This window comes from Manis javanica, chromosome 11, assembly GCF_040802235.1.
Source record: "Manis javanica isolate MJ-LG chromosome 11, MJ_LKY, whole genome shotgun sequence".
Lineage (NCBI taxonomy): Eukaryota > Metazoa > Chordata > Mammalia > Pholidota > Manidae > Manis > Manis javanica.
Genome location: NC_133166.1, coordinates 46,442,213 through 46,464,795, shown reverse-complemented (window position 1 = coordinate 46,464,795; position 22,583 = coordinate 46,442,213). Strand labels below are relative to the sequence as shown.

The window sequence follows — 22,583 nt, the reverse complement described above, 5'->3', positions numbered from 1 at the left end:
GGATTCAAGGATGTAGAAATAGGGGGAAAAAATAGCCTGTGTTAGCCAACATTGGCTGTATCTCTCTTTTTTCTTTTTGTAAATAAGGATCCTAGGGAAGAGTCCAGTTGGGTGCAAATGAGGAGGGAGAATCTTTGAAAGAGGAGCATTTTCATGAACGTAACCATCATAAATTAGTACTAAAACCTGAAAAAGCTGAAATTGTGGCTCTCTGCTGAACAACCAAGTAAATTTGACTCTAGAACAGAATCCCAGGGCTAGTTTTTGATGCCTGGATTTAAGGATTCTGAACTTCTGCCATAGCGCCATCTTCCCAGGGCATGGAAGTCCAACCTGCTTACAAGTCCAATCCCTAGGGCCCAGAACTCTGAAGTTTGCTGCCCCTTCTTTAAGGAGGGGAAGGAAGGAAACCCCAACTAAAATGCCTAGTCTTTGCTGGAAAGAGAATAAGAATCATGCTTAGAATATCTTTACCCTTGACAAATAAATCTGTGGTGGTTAAAGCAATGAAAATAGACTAGTTTTCATGGTACATGGGATCTAGTCTAATTTGTCACTAATTACATTGTATAGAGTGAGTAAATTCTCCTCTTTTGGACTGTATTTCCTCTTTAAAATTACAGAATTAGTCAAGATATATTACATCACTCTAAGTCTCTCTGAGTATTGCTTTTCAAGATGGATAACAGAACTTATCTTGATGACTTTAAACCTCTAACAGTACTGCAAAGAAATAATGCAAACCAATAATTTCCTGCTGTAGAGCTAGTCCTTGATTTCTCTATTTTCCATATACGTCAGAATTGTGTTTATTGCAACTCAAATGGGAAAAGAAAAGGATAATGTGGGGAATTCAGCTATTTCTCATACATTAAAAAATTTTTTTAACTCCATAAGCAAAGGGCAAAATGTTAATCTCTGTGATATCTTGGTTATGGTTTTATTATTCTCTGAAGTTATATGTTAGATGTATTTCTAAATTAAAAGATTATTCCAGTATAATTGCCAACATCTGGTCTACAATCACATCAGAGAGAAAATGAATCTAAATGTGTATTCATAAATCCTAAATTTATATAAATGTATACCCTGAAGTGACACAGGTAAAGAAATCAAGCTTTGTAGTTTATGGTGACAGAATTTATAATAAGATAAAGAAAAACTGATCAGAGATTGCCAGATTAGATAAAAGGGAAATACCTGACTCTAAACCAAAGATAAATGCAATGGAATATTAATATCATACAAAGTGTTCTTCAAATTAAAGATTATTCATAGTGATAAAGAAACATATCAAATCATAGGATTAACTCAATGTGAGTACACAACTTTAACATGAACCTGGGTTTCCTGAAAGATCTATACTCTAGGTAAAGCAGAAGTCAGAGAACTGACAGACAAACTCTCCATTTTAGTTGGAGATTGCAAAACTCTTCTCATTACTGTAGAAAAAGTATACAGAAGTTCAGAATAGAAAAAACTTCACAAATATTATGAAGCAATTTAACCTAGTTGAAATGTGTAGAACTTCCACACAAAACAGCAGAGTACACATTCTTTAGAAATGCAAATGATGCATTTACTAAAATATGGGTTGAGCCATATAAAAAAATCTCAACAAATTTAAAAGGACTGAAATCAGATGGAATGTATTTTATAACTTACATTAGCAATAACTAACCAAAAACAAAACTATCTCTATGGGTTATGGTTTTAATTGATTTGTAATTGGGTGTTTGATATATTTCTTAATTATAAAATATTGTAGCATAGCTGACAAAAAATATCTTACAAACACCTTAGGAAGTAATTTCATTTAACTGTATTTTCCTAATCATCCCAGGGCTCCACATTATCATTTATGTTAGAGTAATAATTTTAAGAATCTTTCAATAAACATATTTGTTTAATGAGTTATCCATTTTCCTTTACTTGATAGGCTTCAGGATACCTTTTTAAATGGCATTCAAGATGCATTATGTTGGGCAGTTTTAGAAAAAGCTAGTTATAGCAATTAATTTTTGTTCTCAAGAGAGGGCTGACCTATCTTCCAAGGTGTGTCCTTCTGTTTCAAAAGTCCCTTTCACAATCTCCATCTTATAACATGAAGTCTGTTGTATTGTGTACTTAATCTATGGGATTTCTTCTTGATCAAAACTGTGAGCAACTATTAGCAATTCATAATCAAATTGAAGCTATCCAAGGACAAATCTCTTATTATTTATAATTCTTCTCTTTCTGTGTCAGATAAAAAATTTTTGTTCTTTTAATGTCAGAAGAAGTGCATATAAAGAATATCTTAGAAGCATAAACTTGAAAGTTTTGGTAGACACCCTGTACAACAAATAAGAAATGAAAGGTAATGACATCAAGACAACTTTGGAAAAACTAGTGAATCAACTTGATAGTCTGTTTGAAGATGCCAAGCATAAATTAGTCAGGTTTTAAGATGTACCTGGACACTTAGTTTGGCACTTTATTCAGAAACAGGCTGAGGACTTAAAATATGAAGAATTTACTCAGGAAAAAAAATACCCATGGTCAGGTCTCATTAGGCTAATATTAAACTCTAATTTTGGGTTTTCCAACAAGTGGCAATGTGATGAACAATCGCATCACATGAATTAAAATATTAAAAAATACACATGTAAATGTACTAATTGCTAAGATGCTAATTTCAGTTTCAGTGCTCTAGGTAGTGAGAGATAATTGGGAAAAGAAATTAAAGGCATTCGTGATCTCAATTAACACATAAATTACTAGTAGTGTGTAGGAAAAACAACTGTAGCTAGTATTTTAGGACTAATACTCATTGAGTACTCCCTGTAAGACAGATACTTGCATACATTCTGATTTAATTCTCTCAGGAGCTCTGCAAAATAGGTAGAAATATACTATAGGGACCTACACAATACCTGCTTCTCTGTCCAATTTGACTTCTTTCTGTCTTGAATCATGGTTGGTCTGATCCTACCATCACATCATATTTCCTCATTTTCCAACTGTCTTATGTCTTGAGTTGGCTGTCTGACCAAAGTCTGGCCAATGATATATAAGTGCAAATCAAATTCAGGCTCATATATCAAAATCAGGCTCATAAAGACCTGATCATGCAGAAAATATTTACATTTTTTTCCTAGCATATTAACACTCAGATTAAAGACAAGAGTTTTCCTAGGAATACAAAACAGCTGGCACTTTCTTGTGTACATCTGAGAAAAACAAAGTTTTTAAAGACAGCAATTAATCAAGACTTTAATTAATTGAATCATATGTATTTACCAATTCATATACTAAGAATTATTACAAATAAAAATAAATTTTCTGAAATAAAATATTAAGAATCCTAGCCCAAAATGACATGAAAGAATTGTGAGAAAAACAAAAAACTTTCTATGAAAACTAAAAGAATGATAATACAGAGAAGGTATAGGAAAGAATGAGAATATAGGGCAAGTACTTCTCTTTACAACACTGGCTAAATATTTTAATTACCACTATAGAATTAAGAAACTAAATATCCTGCATTCACAAATATACTACATAGTATATACTGCATAGTTTAGACATACATGCTTAAAATATGTACCATATATCAATAATGTGTAACTAACTTGAGCAAGTTCATTAGTGACTTACAGATAACCTCAACTCATGATTAAGTTGGAATAAAATATTATCAGAATTGTTAACTTTTTCCACTAAACATAGGTAGGAAAGGTTATTTGGAAGCATGTATCAGTATGAGGGTGTGCACATGTGCATGATGGGGGATGTACAATACAATGTCAGTTACAGAAAACCAGGCAGTATATGGTACCTATAGAAACCATATTTGCAGCTCAAACATGTATACTAGATAGACCTTGCAAATACAGAGGTGTCTTTACTACAGGACAGGAATCCCTGCTGTTTAAGACCCCCAGTGAATGGAATTTTGTTATAGCAGCTTGGTAGCCTAAGACACACTACTAATACATTTTTTATCTCCCAGGGAGCCAAATGCTTATGTTTCAGGATAGACACCATTTCCCCTCCCCCCAAACGAATATTTGTTTACATTCCAGTCTCTCTTGTCCTTTCTCTGAAGAGGAGGGACAGATGTATTATCTCCTATTTAAGCCCTGAAATTCATAATTTTGTGATTCCTCTATTGTATGAGCAATCTCTGTAAGTCATATAGTTTGTTATGTCAAGTGGAAATGGCTCATGCAGAATTAGCACTAATTCTGTAAGTAAACAGTGGGTCTGTCTCTGATCCAGAAACTTCATACTTACTGTCAGAAAACATAAATTAATATAGATACTGTGTAATAAAAAATTTGGCTAGCCTTGTCACTGGCTTCTGGGAGGTAACCTCTATACCCTTGTAATTTTCTGATAGGAATGTTTTTGCTTCTATGCAAAGTGAGCTATTCAAAAACAAAAAGGTAGTTTAATTCAAAAGCATAGTCCTCTGGACAAACTAAAGTAACCGGGACTCTAAGTTCCCATCTGAAGCAATAACAACAATAAAAAAAGTGAAACAATAGTTTTCAAGCTACTGGACATCAGGAAATGAAGAACAATGATCCCTAAAAGATGGAAAACAAATGAGGAAATCTCTAAATTTTCCCATATTTCTGTCTTGAGAACACGTCCAGGGTGATTTTTAAGGAAGGGGCAATAGATTCCTTGAATTGAGAATATGGAACTGAGAGTACAGCAAGGGGCAGAAGAAATGGGTTACAAAGGGCAAGGGGAAACTTTTGGAGTAACATTTATGCTCATTTTCTTGATTGTGATAGATTCATAGGCATATCCATGTGTCAAGGCATTGAATTATATCATTTTTTATGCACAATATATTGTATATAAATTAAACCTCCATAAAAGGTTTACCATACAAGGAGAGGATAGTCCTTTTCGGCAAGTGAGATAACGTAAAATGAACTATCTTTTCCTAGTATTGAAGCAATTGAGAAGCATGATTACTAATTACATTGTTGTAATGAAGTGGGTAGATTTTGGAACCTAGTTTGCTTCAAAAGCCATGTGAACGACTCCTACTCTACAACATAACATTTCTTCTCTTTATATTTCTATCCAGTGCATGCGAAACACCAAGAATATAAAATACAGCATATCATTAGATGAGCATAGATATTACTATTGATTAAGTTGTCATTTGTTTTATTAACTAGTTATAGTTATTTTGTTATATTTTTATACATTTAAATATAACAGAGTCTTCTTAATTTCATATCCAATTTGACATACTTAACTGTGGTTCTACTTTCTCGCTATTATATATTATTTTATGAACAGCTGCTCTCATTCTGTCTGACTTGTAGCAATTAGCTCCAACAACTCATTTACGATTGTGAGTCACTTGCTTCTTGGTATTAAAAGATGAATTCTGTTAATTTAAAGAAATCTGTTAATTAAATTGTTATAATGAAATATTCTTTTTGGAATCTGGGCATCTTGCTGTGCCAAGCCATGCTACTGCCTCATTTGTGGTATGAGTCAGGTACAAATCCCAGATCCCAAGTGACTGAAGAGAAATTATGATGCACTTACTAAAAATTCTGTCTTCAATGTATAATGTAACTCATTAAGTTTTCTTTTTAAGTTCAGATAAAAGTTTTAACTAAAAGAAAGTTCATTTTGTTAGGAGAGTTACTGGATTTGAAACAGTTACCGTAAGTGGGGTTATCATTCAGGATTGTCTTGTGTGATAGGCAAAATGTTGACTTTATTCTGAAAGCAATGAAGAACACTGAAACATTTTGAGCATGAATTATGTGAACAAACTTGGATGCTAGAATGTACTTCTTGCAGCATTATACAGTTAGTGTTTCCCAGGATGAGATGAGAGAGAAGAGATCACAATCACAGTAATATGTTGTCCTAGGAGAAGCAATGGAGAAAGTTGACAAGTGAGAAATGGTCAAGGCAAGAATGTCTTTAGGATGAACACACATGCACACGTTCATGTACATATATATGTATGTGTGTATATACAAATTTTAATTATCCTGTTATATATTCTTATGCAAATGATTTAACAATACTCTTATATCTATCCCAATTCCATCATTATTTCAAACCTTCAGTAATATATGCTGCACACAAATCTATTAAGTTGATGAATTTTTGGCTTCAGGAAAGGAAACCCATATTATTATTAACAACAGGCAGAGAGAAAATAATATATAGAGTAGCTGAGAAAAAAGAATTCCCCAAATTCAAAAATAACATGGGATTGGAGTGAACTTTGTCCAATTTATCATCTTTGGGAGCTTATAGAAATCTTGGTAGAGGCCTGGATTTACCACCAAATGTGGAAGTAGTTCTCTACAAGTTTGTTTTATCTAAATAATTAAGGAAAAGGTGATCTCAAAATGTTGGAGAATTTAAACACAAGAAAATCCAGGCTATACAATTTTTAAAAATAATTGATTAACTAATTTAAAATCAGGGCTGTACTAAATATGATGTTAAGAATTTAATAAAGTATATGAAAACACTAGATACAAACTCTGACAGTATCAACATTTGAACATACCAACAAATTGGTAATCAAGAAGTACTGATTCCACTACATTTCTTATTTTAATATTAAAATTTTTTATCTTAAAATATTGTGGATTTTTGGTAAAATAATCTTGAATTCCATTTGTTCAGTAAAGCACTATTTAAAAATTCTAATATTTTTATAATTGCTAACATAAATTCTTTATTTACTATTCAGTTTGGATTCAGGAGAACAATTTAGAATATCAGTTTTTTTTTTTTTACATTTCTACAATATCAGTTTGAAATTCTTTATGTGAGGGCAGATGTATTTGTTTTGTTTTCTCCAACTAACTGCTAAGTTTATCTGCTGAACTCTCCCTAATTCGCATGAAGTCACTGATAGAAAGAGAAAGAAAAAGACTCTGTTCTGATTTGAGACAATCTTCATAGAAACCCAGCCGAAATAATAGTGACTATTAAGCACCTATGAAAAGTTGACATTAATAAATTTTAGCTTACTTAATTGTTGGCACAACTTGTTGATTAGACTTTTTTATTCTCCGTTTACACAAAAGAAAATTAGCTCAAATAGGGAATATCTCAGAGATGGTCAAGGAAATATCTGGTTTAGAGTATATGCCATAGAAAACCTTTAGAGGGACATGTTTTCATCCACGGACTACAGGAAAGTGTGCTGAATGAGTCAGCTGGTACTCTGCTGGACTCTTAAGTCTCTTGATTGCCTTCTAGATGTTTGTCAGCGTTTTTCTTGTAAGGGAACTGCTTGAAGAGTGTGATGGCAACTCCTATGGGACTTGTATATACACTGTACAGAGATCTGAAGTGCAATGCCACTTAACTTCTCAGGTGTCCTGGGACTGTTCACACCTGTTTGTATATCTGCTTGCCTCAGCCAATACTCCATTAGGTGCAGCAGTTTTCTAGCACTAAGCCATAGAATGGTACTACTAATTTTTCCATCTTGTTGCCTCATTAAAAGAGGTCCCAGTATGTAATGTTACTAGGAAACTATAAAAAATAAGTCTATTTAGTGATTATGAATGATCTTGTCTGATATTAAATTTAATGAAAAACAATTCCCACCATCCCTAGCAGATCATCTGGGTTTTCTTACTGGTTTAACTGAATTTTCTTAAGGACCTATTGGCAACATTGTTTGCATTGCGAACTTTTCACCTGCTTCAAATGACTCATAATTAAGAGTTCTGACATGCACAGCTGCTTAGATCAACTCTCAGAAGGCAGGCAAATTATTACTAAGACAGCTTAGTGAGAGATTCACAAAAAATTGTCCTTACCATTATAAGAAGTACACAATTGGGTTTTATATGGTTTAAATAGTTATGAAGGTTTCTAATATTTTGATCACAAGGTAGTATCCCAAACTTAATAAATACTGCACATTAGGAATACTAGTAATATCATACTCAGTGGACAAAATTATTGACCATTAAAGGTAAGATTAATGGCATTTATTTAATTATTGATTTATTAACACTATTCTTTCCAAGACTTTTTGAGAGTTTATAATAAAAGCTATGTGGAGTAGTAGTGATGACATGAAAATAAAATAAAATGACACAGAGGATATATGAGTGTTATTATTCCAAAACCGCTGGGCTGATGTGGTAACTGCAGTTTGGCTTTGCATTTACCCCTGGCTGAGCTACGTGACAGCCAAGGACACCTATATATCTAGATCAATAGATAGGTAGGTGAACCTTTAATATTTTCATTTTATTCATAGTGGCTGGCATTATTTGGATGTTTAATATTGATGTGATGTGGAAATGATCACCCTTTCATTTAATTCACACACAAAAAAGAAACTTTTTACAGACAATAAAAATGTTTTATGTAACTTATCCAAGATATGTCTCTGAAGGTCAAAAGCAGGTTACAAATTCAGAAAATTTTGTTGCCATGATGTTTGAGTTTTTATCCATTGAGGATTGAATTACATGAGGACTTTACATAAGGGTGTCGAACAACATAACAGACAAGTTTTACAACAATTCCATTTCTATCTTTGTCCTTATTTGAGTAAGCAGGAGTCATAGTAAACTACTAGCATACAAATCAGTGTTCTCAATTTTGTTTTGTCTATTTCATTTTGCAACAAATGGTATTAAGTAAATCAAAGTTCACATGTTGATTCTTAGGCTTGTTTTTGACATCTTTTTAAAAGGTTTGTTAATATCAAATAGTGGAAGTTTGTTTTTAGATTTGAAGGAGACAATATATACGAATATCCTCGTATTTGATTTATCTATTGTAAGATTCAATAAATATTTCCTTTTCATAATTCTTCTTTCATGAAGTGAAAAAGAGAAACCCGTGTTTGAAAAGAATGCCCATAGTTCTTCCTAATAATAGACCTATACATAGTATACCGTAACTTACTGATTTTACTGATTTTATGGTTAGTGTTGATTAATTTCTATTAAGCTGATTTTTTGATGGATCACACAATGTCAGTTTTTGAAGCTGGTAATTATAGTTCTGATACCAACTTTGCCATACAGTTCCAAGTTAGGATGGCCAAAAAAGGAACCTCCACAAAGTTTGGAAAGCAGAAGTGAAGCAGAAACATTTTACTTGAAAAGTGACTGCAGTTAGATACAAGATCCGACAATCACAGAGATGCTCATTGGGTTCCATTTGAACTCATGCTTCTTGACTTTGTATCCCACTTATTTTCCCATCTTCAGGAATAGCTACCTCAGGTGCACCACCAGATGTTTGACTATACATACATAGAGGTAACAGCTTTTCACAGACTTCTACACAAACTGCCCCTGGGTAATTTCACCTTATTCAATTGATATGTTTTTCTTTTTCAAATTTCCCTGCATGCTCCAACTTGTCCCCTAAAGCTAGTGCTTCAGATGAACAGATTAAGTACTTTTTCTATAATCTTCCAACTTTCTGTTCTAGGCTTTCACTTCCCTAATTACCTCCCACTTGTATATAAATCTAATTCTCATATAAATCCATTGTTTCTTTAATATTTAGTTACTGTCTTTCTTTGAATGAACCCTAACACAAATGTCCAAAAAATTATAAACTGAGCAGTATATGTTTTCCAGTTCTTCTTCTCAATTGTTAACTTTTCTGTGTTTCATAAATTATTACTTTAAATACATATTATTAGTGCTATTATCCAGTATATCTTTACTTTTATCTTAATAATTCATCTTATTTCCACTTAGTGACTTAGATCTAAACCTGGGCCTTATTTAAAGGAAGGGAATATACAAATTAGCACCAAGAATCAAATTTTCACAGTCCTTATGCTGCAGTGAAGACAGTGGTTCTGAAGTCATCTTTGTTATTCTCAAATAATAGATCATTATTGCAGATAGTGCAGCAATATGTGGGTTGGTTTATGTAAATTACAGTATTTGATCCTTTCATTAACATTTCAGATTAACTCAGGAAGCTAAAAACAAAATAATTATATAGTTCACTCAGTGTGGTAGGTAGAACTCTAATATAACCCCAAAGATCCAAAACCTTTTATAATACCCCCCCTTTCAGTGCAGGTGAGACCACTGAATATGAAGGAATATCTATTTTATGATTACATTATGCTATATGGTAAATAGAATTTTACAGATGGAATGATGGTGCCTAATCAGTTTACTTAACCAGTTATATTATCTGATGGCCCTAATCTACTGAGGTGATTCAAAAGCAAAGTCTTAATACATCAGAGAGATGTCTTCTTGAAGGTCTAGATGTCAAAAAGATTGTCTTCTCAAAGCTACAACCTCTGTGAGTTTTATAGTTGCAAATAAATTAACTCTTCTAACAAACATACGAGCTCAGAACTGGACCCCTAGTCTCAGATGAGACCTTAGCCCTGGCTGACACTTTAATTACAGCTTTGTGAGAACTTGAGCAGAAAACTATGCAGGGTCTAGACTTCTGACCTATGGAAACTGAGATAATAAATGGATGTGTCTTAAACTTCTGTTTGTAGTAATTTGTTATACAACAATCAAAACTAATGCGATCACTGTCATGTAATTTATTGCCAAGTCTAGGATTGACATTCAGTCTACTCTAGTGTCAGAGTAGACTCCCTGTAAAGCAAAAAAGGGACCCTCCGATTTGCTTTTTATGAGAAAGGGAGGGATACAGAGGAAGAGAGAGGAAGGAAGGAAGGAAGGAAGGAAGGAAGGAAGGAAGGAAGGAAGGAAGGAAGGAAGGAAGGAAGGAAGGAGGAAGGAAGTAAGGGAGGGAGAGAGGGAGGGAGGGAGGAAGATGGTACTAACTATGAAAATTATTTCTAGAAGATGGTTTATTCATTAAGAAACACACTAAGCATGAAAGATCCTGTACATCAGAACCTGTATTCATAAATTACTCTTCATAAGATGGGGAAATACTCTGAGAAAACCAATAAAAACTGTGTTCTTGGGAAAAAATTATTTGACTTGTATTTCAAGGAAAAAGAGATAAAATAATGTTATGTTAAACCAGGGCATCAGTTTACCTTTTCCATGCCCTGAATTTCAGGTGTGATGGAATCGTGGGTTGGGATATAGAACCACAGAATATAATGGTAGCCTTGGTCTATAGGGCCCAGAATTACTGAGGAGTACATGTACTATTAAAGCGAAATGTTCTATATGTTACAGAAGCACAATTTCCTACATTGTTATTATAAATACAGTGTGAGTGGCTTGAGAAGGCATGATGAGTATTCAATAGCTGAAAGATTGGCTTGAGGGGAGGAATATTTCCATATGTCTGTGTAACAGTTTATTCATAGCATAAACTTCTATTCCCCTCCTTTTGGCTCTCAACTTCCTAATCTTCCTCATCTAATTATAGACAATATGTGACAAGATGCTGCAAATGTGACAGGAGAAAAAGAAGGAAGGGAGGAGATAAGAATTCCATGTGAAAAAATGTGCTCTTTGTTAACATATTTTTATTGCTAATACTTTATCTGAGGAAGTGGAAATTACTTGGAAAATGCAACATATTAGAGTCCATCCCAAAGAATAGGCCATAATAATGTTCAAAATAAATTTATGTTGAAAAATAAATAGCTAATTAAAGTAACCATGACTGTCTACCAAGATAAAAAATATGTGTTTTTTTATGAAAATGTTTCCAAAGGCCATTAAACTATGCTTAACTTTGGAATGTCAAAGTCTGTGGATCTCCAGTTTCAAATAAGCAAAAGCTTTTTGAAGTAACCAAGGCAAGACACAACATGGACTCATTTGAAGTCAACATTTCTTCAAAAAGAATGTGTGAATTTCTTAAATATACATGATGTTGGAACAGTGTGGGATTTTAGAACTGAATTAATGATTTTAGTTTAATACTATTTTACTATAGCTGAGCAGTGAAAAAACAAGACCCAGCCAGAATGAAAGATTCAGTATGCTCCTCTCAAAATTTGAACCTCCTCCCAGTGCCACCCCTTCCACCTTCACTCTCCCTCATCCCTGGGAGACTAGACACTGAGACTCAACCCCCAGCCCCACAGTAGTAATAGGATTTGGACAAGAGAGCCAGTGATCTTTATAGAATAAACTATTTGTAGATAATGAATGAGACTTAACTACTACTTTAGAGAGAGAATGGAATCCCAGCAAGAGAAGAGGTGGAGGTGGAGGTGAATGTGAAAGCTTATAGAAATTTACAAAAATAATTGAGAAAGGAATCAATGTGGGATGTTCTTTTATGACACTCTCTGAAGGACTAAGTGATTTGAAAGATGAAGAAATGATAGTCGCTTGGGCTAGAGCTTGAGAAAGAAGGGCTCAAAAATCAATAGGATTAGCATTTTAGTGGAGCTGTAGGATAATGCAGTGTTTCTGAGAACTGAGCTTAGGAATCAATAAACCACAAAACACAGTGGCATTTGAATGGAGCGTCATTGAAGCAGGAAAGTGTGGGATAGGACAGCAGATGACCATGAAGATGTGGTGGTAAGGGTTTTGCCCAAAGCATTAGCTCTTTGGGATGGGCATGTTTAGGTGCAGAGAAAAATGTATTATTATTCATGCCTATGCAAGAAAGAGAACTACAAAGTATATACTGAAGGAGAGAAAGAGAAGAGAGCTAATATGGAAAAGACTTATTTGGTTAGGGATGTTATATTAGAGGTGATAGTGAATTCAGTTTAGCTCTGACACTGAATTCCCTACCCACATTTTTTGAGTGCTATGTCCTGGAAGCAGAGTACAAAATAAAAGGTATATAATCAAATGGATGGGTTTTTGTGGCTAGTGTGAGAAATTAAGATGTTTAGGTAAATATCAACAAATGTGAATGTAGGGCAATATTCCTTAAAAGGTTGCTATTTAAAAATACAAGTTCTTGAACAAAAATTCTAGGAATGTGACTTGGGAATCAATGTTTTCAATAAATATTCAGATAATATTTAGACAATGAAGGATTGAAACCATGGAGTTTAGGATGTTGCTTTTATTCAGTAGAATTCAGGAATTTATGTGTGATGAGAGCTGTGTTTTCAGAAGAATAATCCATTGGTTATGTTTGAAAAGTTTGGAAGGGAAGCTGAATCTCAGGAAGAATGATGCTGGCCTAAAGCACAGTGGTTAAGATGGGAATTAACAACAGAAGCACGAGTTACATTTCATGACTTCTTTCAATATGATTTAATATTTGACTAAAAGATGAATGAAATAGAAAACAAACATGAATAAACAATATAGAATAATGTTTAACAGCCCAATAGCAAGGGCTTTCGAGTGATGAAAGCTTGCATTTATTTCCTGACTCTAGCACTTGATAACTTTGGACTCTTAAATAAGTTACACGTTTTTCTTTGTCTTAATTTCCTCATCATTAAAATATTAATATTTGTACCTAAGCTTATTGTGACTTTTAAAATAAATAAATATGATAGAGTACTAAGTGGATGTTGTAAGCCATTATATTAATATTTTTAGAAGTTTAATAATTACATTTTTCAGGTACTATGATTCATCACAATAGTCTAATGTTCATCATTGTGTAATAGAGACCATCAGATAATGAATATAAAAGATAAATATGTTGTTCTGAAAATTCTTAATACAGTAAATTCTTCAGCTGAATCAAAGTAAATGAGAATCACATCTTCAAGCTGCTTACAATGTGATTTGAACATTATAGGGCACGTTTAGTGTTCAAATACACACTTTATGCTTACAGAAGTGTTCTGTCAACCTGAGTCTTCAATAGTTCAGGGGTAAACCAGCTCAATTTATATGAAAATAGTCAATTATAGATGCAAGATGTGAAAATGAAGATACATTTAGAAATGAACAGTGGAATCTATGGGCTAAAAACAAAAAGTTTTTTGAAATTATTTTTCTATCAGTGAGGCCTTATACTGTCAAAATTGTCCCTTACAGCAACTGTGATTATTATTATCAAAAGCGTTTTGGATTAATTTGCGTTTGTAGATTAAGAACAAATAATCACACTGGTAAGTAAATATGATATGAATCCACCTATTGACCTCTTCTCAAAATATGTCTCCAGCATAACGTATGTGGGACGAACTCTTTCTCTGGCGGGAGCCGCCACCTTGCTGGTGGATATTCCGTAGCACCGTCTGCTAACATGGCAGGGGCTCCTCCCGCCTCTCTGTTCTCCAAGCACCTTAGTACATGTGACCAGATGTATTCCATAGGTAATAGTAGGCCTTTTATTCATGCTACAAAATTTATAACTGAGACTCAATGTAGCCATCTTTTTAATTAGAACTTTGAAAAAAAATGGAATTATAATGTCCTGGTCTCAAATCCTAACTCTGTCAAGTAACCAACTATTTGATCTTGAACAAATATCTGGTTTCCTTAGCCTCAGTTTCTTAGTTTGAAAAATTAAGTTAATGTTTCTTCATTATAAAAATCTTTTAAAGGTAAATGATGATGTATGTGATATTTAAGCACAGCTCAGGGAACTGGTAGCTTCTGTGATACATTTCTATGGTTTGTCCTCTATGGTTTGTCCTCAATATCCTTTACTTCCATCTGCCAGCAAATTATTATAAGAAAATAATTTCTCTGGTCACCAAGTGGACGGTGTCCCCTGCAGTTGTGTGTTATACAGTGTGTACAGCAGCCAGCCACCCACAAAAGGCTGTCACAAAGCAGGTGCTCAGTGAATGGCTGTGATAGTAACATTATTTTCCCAGGTACATGCTCGAGAAAATGGGAAAAATTTCAACTGATCAGTCATTGGTAGGTAGCTTTGGCAATTACTGGGTTGTAGTCAACATCTTCCATTCTGAAACCTGCCCTAAACAATTTTTGGCTTTTTCTTATCTAGAATTATTCAGATAATGTTAGTTAGCTAAAGAGTACAAACTATATGTACAATCTACCCATTTCCCTTCAACATCTAGGAACGTGTGAGGTGGGTTCCTTGTGCTGAACTGTAACCATGAATTTTCCCTGGGAGAAGGTACTGGCAACTTAGCTGTTCCTCCTGAATTTTCAGCTAACTTCAATTCTGTGGGCTTTTATCCCTAAATTCCTTATCTTGCATTTTGTTTTCCTTGTCAGATGCTCTAAACTATTCTGATTTGGAGAAAATAACATATAAATCCTAAGCATGTATATAATCATGATTCTACATTATATTTGAACTAGAAAATAAGTTTAGCCTCTGTTTTCCAGAATTATTGAGCAGAGGCACATTTTTTGAGTTGTGAGACTGTGTGAAAATTAATGAAGTAGTGAGACATGGTAAACTTTAGTTTCTTTCTACAATTTGGTTGCCCTTATTTTTTTTAAGCCAAAACTAAAGATACAGAAAAACTTTCCATTAAATGTTACAAAATGGTCTGTTTAATATTATCATATTTTGGTTATTATATTTCTAAAGGAAAATAGCATGTCTGATGCTACTCACATTCTTTCCTAATTCATCATAATAGTACTTCATCCATTGATCTTCAGACTCTCACATCGTTTTGCAGTAAAATGGCTATCCTGCAGCCATTTTTTTATACTGGAGCATCTGTGTTAATTATCAAGAGATCTCAGTCTCTCTGTGTAGTAGCAGTCAAGGTCTTCATTGGCTATTTATACTGACTGCTGTCATCCCTATTAGTTACTGTACAGCAAAGCAAAACTTAGGAGAGTCTACTCTTCTTCAAAAATGTCTGTTGCAGGTATATAGAGCACCTCCTTCACAGCTCAGCAGCCCTGGGAGAGATAACAGAGACTGACTCTTAGCAGGTAGATCAAGTCTAAATAGAATTATTATTTGTGTAAAATGATTTTATTCCGTGCAGAAGTTATTGAAACTATTATTTCATATAATATTGTCTCCCATCCTTCTCACAGAAACAGCCCAGTATTTTCTTGTGTGTCTAATTTCTCCCCTTCTATGTGAAATAAGACAGTAGTTGGCAGCAATAATTATGTGTATATTGTTTTTGGTAATTTGCTTTAAGTTACTTTTGTATAAATGCTATAAAAATGCTGGTATGTTAGTCTTCATCTTCACTGTGGAATAGTTAATTTTGCAAGCTCTCTAATCATTAATGTTCCCTCCAGAGGTGGAGTTCTACAAAATGCTTTTATATGATTATATGGTCTTCATTAGACTCTGTTCATTATAGTAAGTAATGATAAATATTTTTGCATTGATGAAATAAATGGTATTGAGATATAGAGATTAGTTACAAATATTGTACTCTCATATTATTAAGAATATAAAAATCTGGTGAGTTTAGTGAGCTCTTCGCTTAGGATTCAGAGTGGGCTCTGTGTCCCACCACCTGTGCAGAGCTGTGCAGTCCAATAGAAGCTAGCCACATGCAACTATTTAAACATAAATGAACTAAAATTAACTAAAGTTTAAAATTTAATATCTGTCACACAGTTTTTGTGGTTTTAGAGGCTCTCTGCCTCATCTACCCAAAATAACTCACAGTGGTGAAGTTCAAATTGAGTTCTATCAATTTTTAATGAAAAAAAAAAGACTGTATCTATAGAAGGCTTACTATGAGCTAGAATCTACTCAAAGCACTTTTAATCTTTAGAACAAAATTATGAGGCAACTAATATTTTATCTCCACTCTGATGGGGAAGGTAAGATGCAAAAATATTCATATACACACACAATTGCAATTATTATATAAATATAATGATTTTATAATTTCATATTACATTATAAAAATTCTTCCCTCATGGTTCTTTACTCTGTAATAATTATGATATAAAAGATAGGCAATAACAGTTGTAAAAACCCATGATTTTAATGCTATTACAGAATTTAATTTTCTTAATCTGTTTTTTTCTTTTAATAATAAATGATACACTAGTAAGCATTTCTGTGCTTTAAACTTTCTGCTTGTGTTGCACTGTAATTGTTGAATAAATTCTGTAGGGACAAATTACAAAGTAATTAGAACTGTTGCCACATATACCTTGCTTTTTTCAAAAAGTTTAACTTCTTTACAATGCAAAATGTAGTATGGTTATGCTCCAGTTTTACTGCATCTTGTCAGCAATACGTACAATAATTACAAGTTTTTCAATGTGTTAGTGTAAAAATAACATCTCAGTATACATTTATACACACTTATTTGATCTGACATGTAAATTTATACACAGTATTGTCACTCTTGAAGGTGAGCATATTAACTATATGTACTTCCTATCTGCCTTTCTTATGTTAACTTATCATTTACATTTATTCAACTTTTCAAATTTTAGCACCTAATGTAGATCACATATAGATATTTTCTTGTATTTGGTAAATATGAACTTCATGTAATAGTTTTTTTTTTAAGGGAGTTCACTTGACATTCACATGTGCAGCCCTGCTGCATCTATTTGGATGAATGACACATCATAATAGGATGCCAAATATTTGAAAGATCTCTGGGAATGTTGTACAAATTCCTAGAGCATGTTGAGTTTTTCCAAAACTCCAGAAGCTCTTCTGAGAAAGCTGTCTTATTGACTATGCTCAACATGTTTAAAAGACAGAATAACACTGGAAGGATAAAGTTGAAAAACTACCATATAAAATACAGTAAAAAAGGTGAAAGAGTTATGTGATTTGAAAAGAAACCGGAGTACAAGGAACAAAACAGGTTACATTTCCCTTAAAGACCATTTTTAAAAGATAGACAATAATTCTCCTGAGTACGTAACATGAATTACACGGACAGTCACTTTACAGTGTAATTGATTGCAGTGTTTATAGGAAAACATAAATCAAGGGAATAGCAAAATGAGGAAGAGACATAAAATGAGAGGGATTTTGATATAAGAAGTTGTTAAATTTGTTAATGAAATGATAAACCCCTCACCTAAATTATTCCTTATCCCACTAATGGTAGTTCCTAGACATACGAATAACATACCTGAGTGAGAAGTTTAGGTTCACAAGCCAGAGTATAATTTTATTCTGTTGTATGTTAAACATGCTTCTCTCTCACTTTTAATATAAAACTAAAGATAAGAGCTGAATGAATACTCTGAACAAGTGGGAAATTTTCCGTAAGGCTTATATCCTCTTCTGGCTGAGAAAACACACCCTGCAGTTTGATTCCTCTATTGAGGCTAACTCACATTCCTGAGAAGTGTGGAAAACATGTACCTCAGCTTAGTTTGCTATGTAATGTAACTGTCTTTCATTCCAAAATCTGTTGAACCATCACTTCTGAGAAATTTTTGTATAGCTGGGGAAATCAGGTCTTTGTATGAGTAAACATATGTTCTGACATTTTTGGATTGAGTTTTGAGGTGGAACTTAGGCTGGGTGAAATGGGATCTCAATTGTCCTGCTACACACTCCAGATTTGCAGGGGACCAAAATCAGACGGGCTCACATTTGACCACAACCTCCACAATCTTTAGTGGTATAGTCTTTAATCTGTTGGTTATCCCCACCTGCATAAAAATATAGACAAAATACTACATGAGATGTTGGCAGGATTAAAATCTGCTTCATAGTGGAAATCTTGTGAAGAAGCCAGTGCTTGGAGGAAGAAGACACCCTCAAATGCAGGGGCTTCCTACGTTACATTTACATTTAACAGACAATGATGGTTGAAGTGGTGGCCGGAGGGCTGGTGTACATTCCCAGGGCAGTCATTTGTGGCTGAATAGCCTTTCCCCAGTGTGACATTCATCGTAAGGGCAGGAAAGAACCATGCAGATCTGCCGTCTCTCATAACAGATGAAAAAATTGAGGGCCAGGGAGGAGAAGGGCTCACTCAGGTAACACACTCTACAGGAAGACCCAAGTTGAGTCCTCTGATTCTCTGGTGTGGATTGATGCATTATATGTGATTTTATGCATTATACATATGGTTATTCTTACTAAAATCAACTTTTATAAATGAAATCATAATAAGTATGAATTCAGTCCCAAAATTTGTCTTCAAAGCTATAGCACTTAAAATATTTAAGTAATAATTACTGGTGAGAATGTGGAAAAATTGGAAAATTCTCATACTTTTCTGGTGGGAATGAAAATTGATTCAGGGATTTTGGAGAGCAGTCTGTGGATTCCTCAAATGGTTAAAGAGACTTAACTCTGTGACCCAGCAATGCCTAAGTATATACCCAAGGTAAATGAAAACATATGTCCTTGTAAAACATGTATGCAAATGTTCATAGCCACATTACTCATGACAGCCAAAAAAAGGGAACAATACAAATGTCCATCACTTGGTAAGTCAATAAATAAAATGTGGAATAACTATATAATGGAATATAATTTGATAATAAAAATGAATGAAATACTGATATGATATAATAAGACGAACCTTCAAAATATGCTAAGTGAAAGGAGCCAGTCACAAAGCACTGCATATTGCATGATCCATTTATATGAAGTGTCCAAAAAAGACAAATCTGTAGAGATAGAAAGTAGACTAATGGTGCCTAATCATTGCTTTTGCAATTTGCCTCTCAGAGAACAATATTATTTATACCATTTTTTAAGATCAGGGGAAATATATTCTACCCAAAGTATCAGTTTATTCCACTTTGTTTGTTAGATTATATTACCCACAGATTTTAGAACAATGTTAATTGTCATGGCAGTTACGGCATACTGTCAAGATAGGCATAAGGACCATTAAAATAATTTAACTATTCTTGGAGAAGCCATTTATCTAATGCTTTATTTCTAGTACAAGTTATAATAGTGAGATTTGATAGCAGGTTTTTTTGCCAACATTCAGTCAACTATGCTGAATTTTTATGGTATAGAAGTTATGCACCTAACACATAAAATGTAGGTGATATGACCTTTAAGAGTCTTTCTACATCTTAGAATTTATGATTCTGTCATTTTACTTTTTATTACTTTGTCTTATAATACTGAAAGTGAGGATGGAGTGGGTAGGTGAACAACCTTTAATTTAAAAGGAGGTTGAATGCTATACTCCTTCTGTAAGATGAAAATTGTTAGAATCTGGAAAACAAAGTATGTAGTCCCCAAATTTCAAACGTGATATATAAAAGATCCTTCACTCTTTTCTCATTATTCTGCTGCTCTGGCTCTACAGTAGCTATTTCTCAGAAGAATAAACCCTCTTCATAAAAAACTCCAAAATGAACTGGTAAAAATAAGTGACAGATTAAATCAATCCCCTTTTACTATAATAGTTTTAGTATTTTATTTGAATGTCATGTGGGGTTAAAAATCCATGTTCATCAAGTGTTTCCTCCCTTAAAACTCTGGTAATATAATTAGTTCCTTACTGATCTGAAAAACTAATACCATCTTGGCCGGTTCCTTAGGCTGAAATCAGGGAGGATGTGGAGCCCAGGCATGGCTCATGCCAAAATCAGCAGAGTCTGAGGTAAGGGCCATGCCTGAGAGAAAGAGATAAATAACTAGACATCAAGCTTCTGAGGACAGTGATGGAATCTTACACATTTTTATGGCTAAGAAACAGCTTAGGCCTGGCAAATGGCTTGGTACTCCTTATTTAAAGCCTTAAACTAGGGTATCCAGAAAAGAGTTAAGAAATTCTTTGTCTCATGGACATGCAAAATGTACAGACATAGAACAACTGAAATATGGGAGGGAACACCTAAAGAACTTATGATCCCCAAAGTACATATGGAGAAAAAAGTAGACAGAAATAGAAAAATAAGTTGAATAAGAGAAGGCAGAAATACAAAAATATTCAGAGAGAGAAAATGGAAGAATATACATTGAAATGCTACTAGTTTTCTCAAAGGTGTAATTGCTTCTTTTCCTTTCTTTTGTCTTTACTTTCTGTTTTAGTTTTCTCTTTATATTTATATAAAATTTCAACAGTGAAGCAGTAAATTACTGTGTGCTCTACGGTCTAAACTCTGCTTTCCTCTCTCCCTCCAGTCTGTTCCTTTCCTAGCCGTTGCCTCACCAAGCCAGCCACACTGCCATTATCTCTTCCTCAGATATGCCAAGGACTCTTCCATCTCACTGTGTCTTCCTGCTCCTTTCTCTTATATTTATCTGGACTTCTGTTTCCCCAGTTATTCATGTGGCTGGACCTTCACTGTCCTCAAGTTCAAGGACTTGTGCAGAAGTGGAGATAGGTCCTGATCATCCCATCTGATCGCACTCCATTTCCTCCCACATCCAGCCATCATCTACTAAGTTACTGAATATATTTTCTTCATGGCACTTAGCACTGCTGAATATCAGTTTACTTGTTTATTATCCTTTTTCCAGTACCAGAAGGAAACTCCATGAAGAAGAGATCTTGTCTAATTGTGCGTTAATACATACAACACCTAGAACAATACGTGGGACCTGGTAAGTGTCCAGCAAATCATTACTGAACAAAAAAATGAATAAACATATGTATTTATTGTCATTTTAATATTTTGCTCAAGTAGACAAATACTGATATATCAAGATGCAAATATGGCAATTGAGAAAAATAACTGGTGTTTCTTTAACTAGAATCCTCTAATCTGGTTGCCTAAATTTAGTAGGCAATTGATTTAATAATTATTCAGATGATTATTTTAAAAATAAATCCAATCTTCCATGGCAAAGTTGTAGTGGGAGTGGATGAGAGAGGAGAGGTATTGCTGTTACCCAGGCTGGAACCGGGCCAGTTAGGGAACTGGCACCTTTGATTCTTGTGCATAGAACTGAGCATAAGACAGATGATGCGACATCAGCTGTGGGAAACAGAATGCAGGAAAGACAGAATAAGAATGTTTAGAAGGTAGAAATCTGGAAATACCTTCCAAGGGAAAGTAACAATTAAAATAATAGCCTTCTATGCCATTAGAGAGCAACTACCATATCCTAGGCATCTTGAATAGTTCAGGCTTGTCTTGTAGCAGACATTATCTCAATCCTCACAACATGTGCCAAGAGGGAAGCATCCTGAGTACCTCCTGTACCAGACAGGTCACAGCTATGCAGAAGTTTCCTATCAAGGCTGGCATGGATTTAAGAATATTTCCTGAGATACAAGCCATGATCTTTCATCTAATCTCTTCTTTTGCATATTATGATAGGATATATTATGATAGCAAAATTAGGCTTTTTCCTATTTGTCTACATGTGTATTAGGCCACTTACTAATGTGATCAAATCATTAGAAAAAACAGAAATTCCCTTTTCTAAAGACTTTTTTCCTCTAAGCAAATTTAAAATTAATATATCCTTCTTTCTTTCCTTTTGATATAATCTGAATCCACGTAGTCCACTGAAGATAAATGTCCTTCTAAAGCATATGCCACCTAAAAGTTTGATCAACAATATAGAAAAATTATGATTGCTTTTAAAATTTCACCTTCCCTGTAGGATCTTCATTTGTACTTAACATTAGTCTTAGCATGGGATGGGGCTCACTGCTAAAAATAAAGAAATTAACAAGAATCTGATATAAATGCATTGCCAAAATCATTACCATGACCTACAAATCTTAGATGGCAACACTCTTACCTCTCTGTCCACATTTTCTCCTGCTAACCACCTCTCTTCATCTGTTCTGGACAAACAGTCTTCCTTGCATCTTTGTGAGTACACCAGGTACTCTTTGCTTTCAGGCTTTTGCTCCAATATTTCTCCTCTGCCGGGTGTGCTCTCAC

The 22,583-nt window shown here is 34.0% G+C and overlaps 1 long non-coding RNA gene across 1 annotated transcript in view; it reads left to right on the top strand.

Annotated features, from left to right (window-relative positions):
* The window catches only part of LOC140844413 (uncharacterized), a 147,181-nt gene that overhangs the window by 81,003 nt on the left and 43,595 nt on the right, over window positions 1-22,583 (top strand). The window contains exon 2 of the long non-coding RNA XR_012122655.1: window positions 21,205-21,288. This is a non-coding gene — a long non-coding RNA (uncharacterized lncRNA). The remainder of the gene's footprint in view (window positions 1-21,204; window positions 21,289-22,583) is intronic.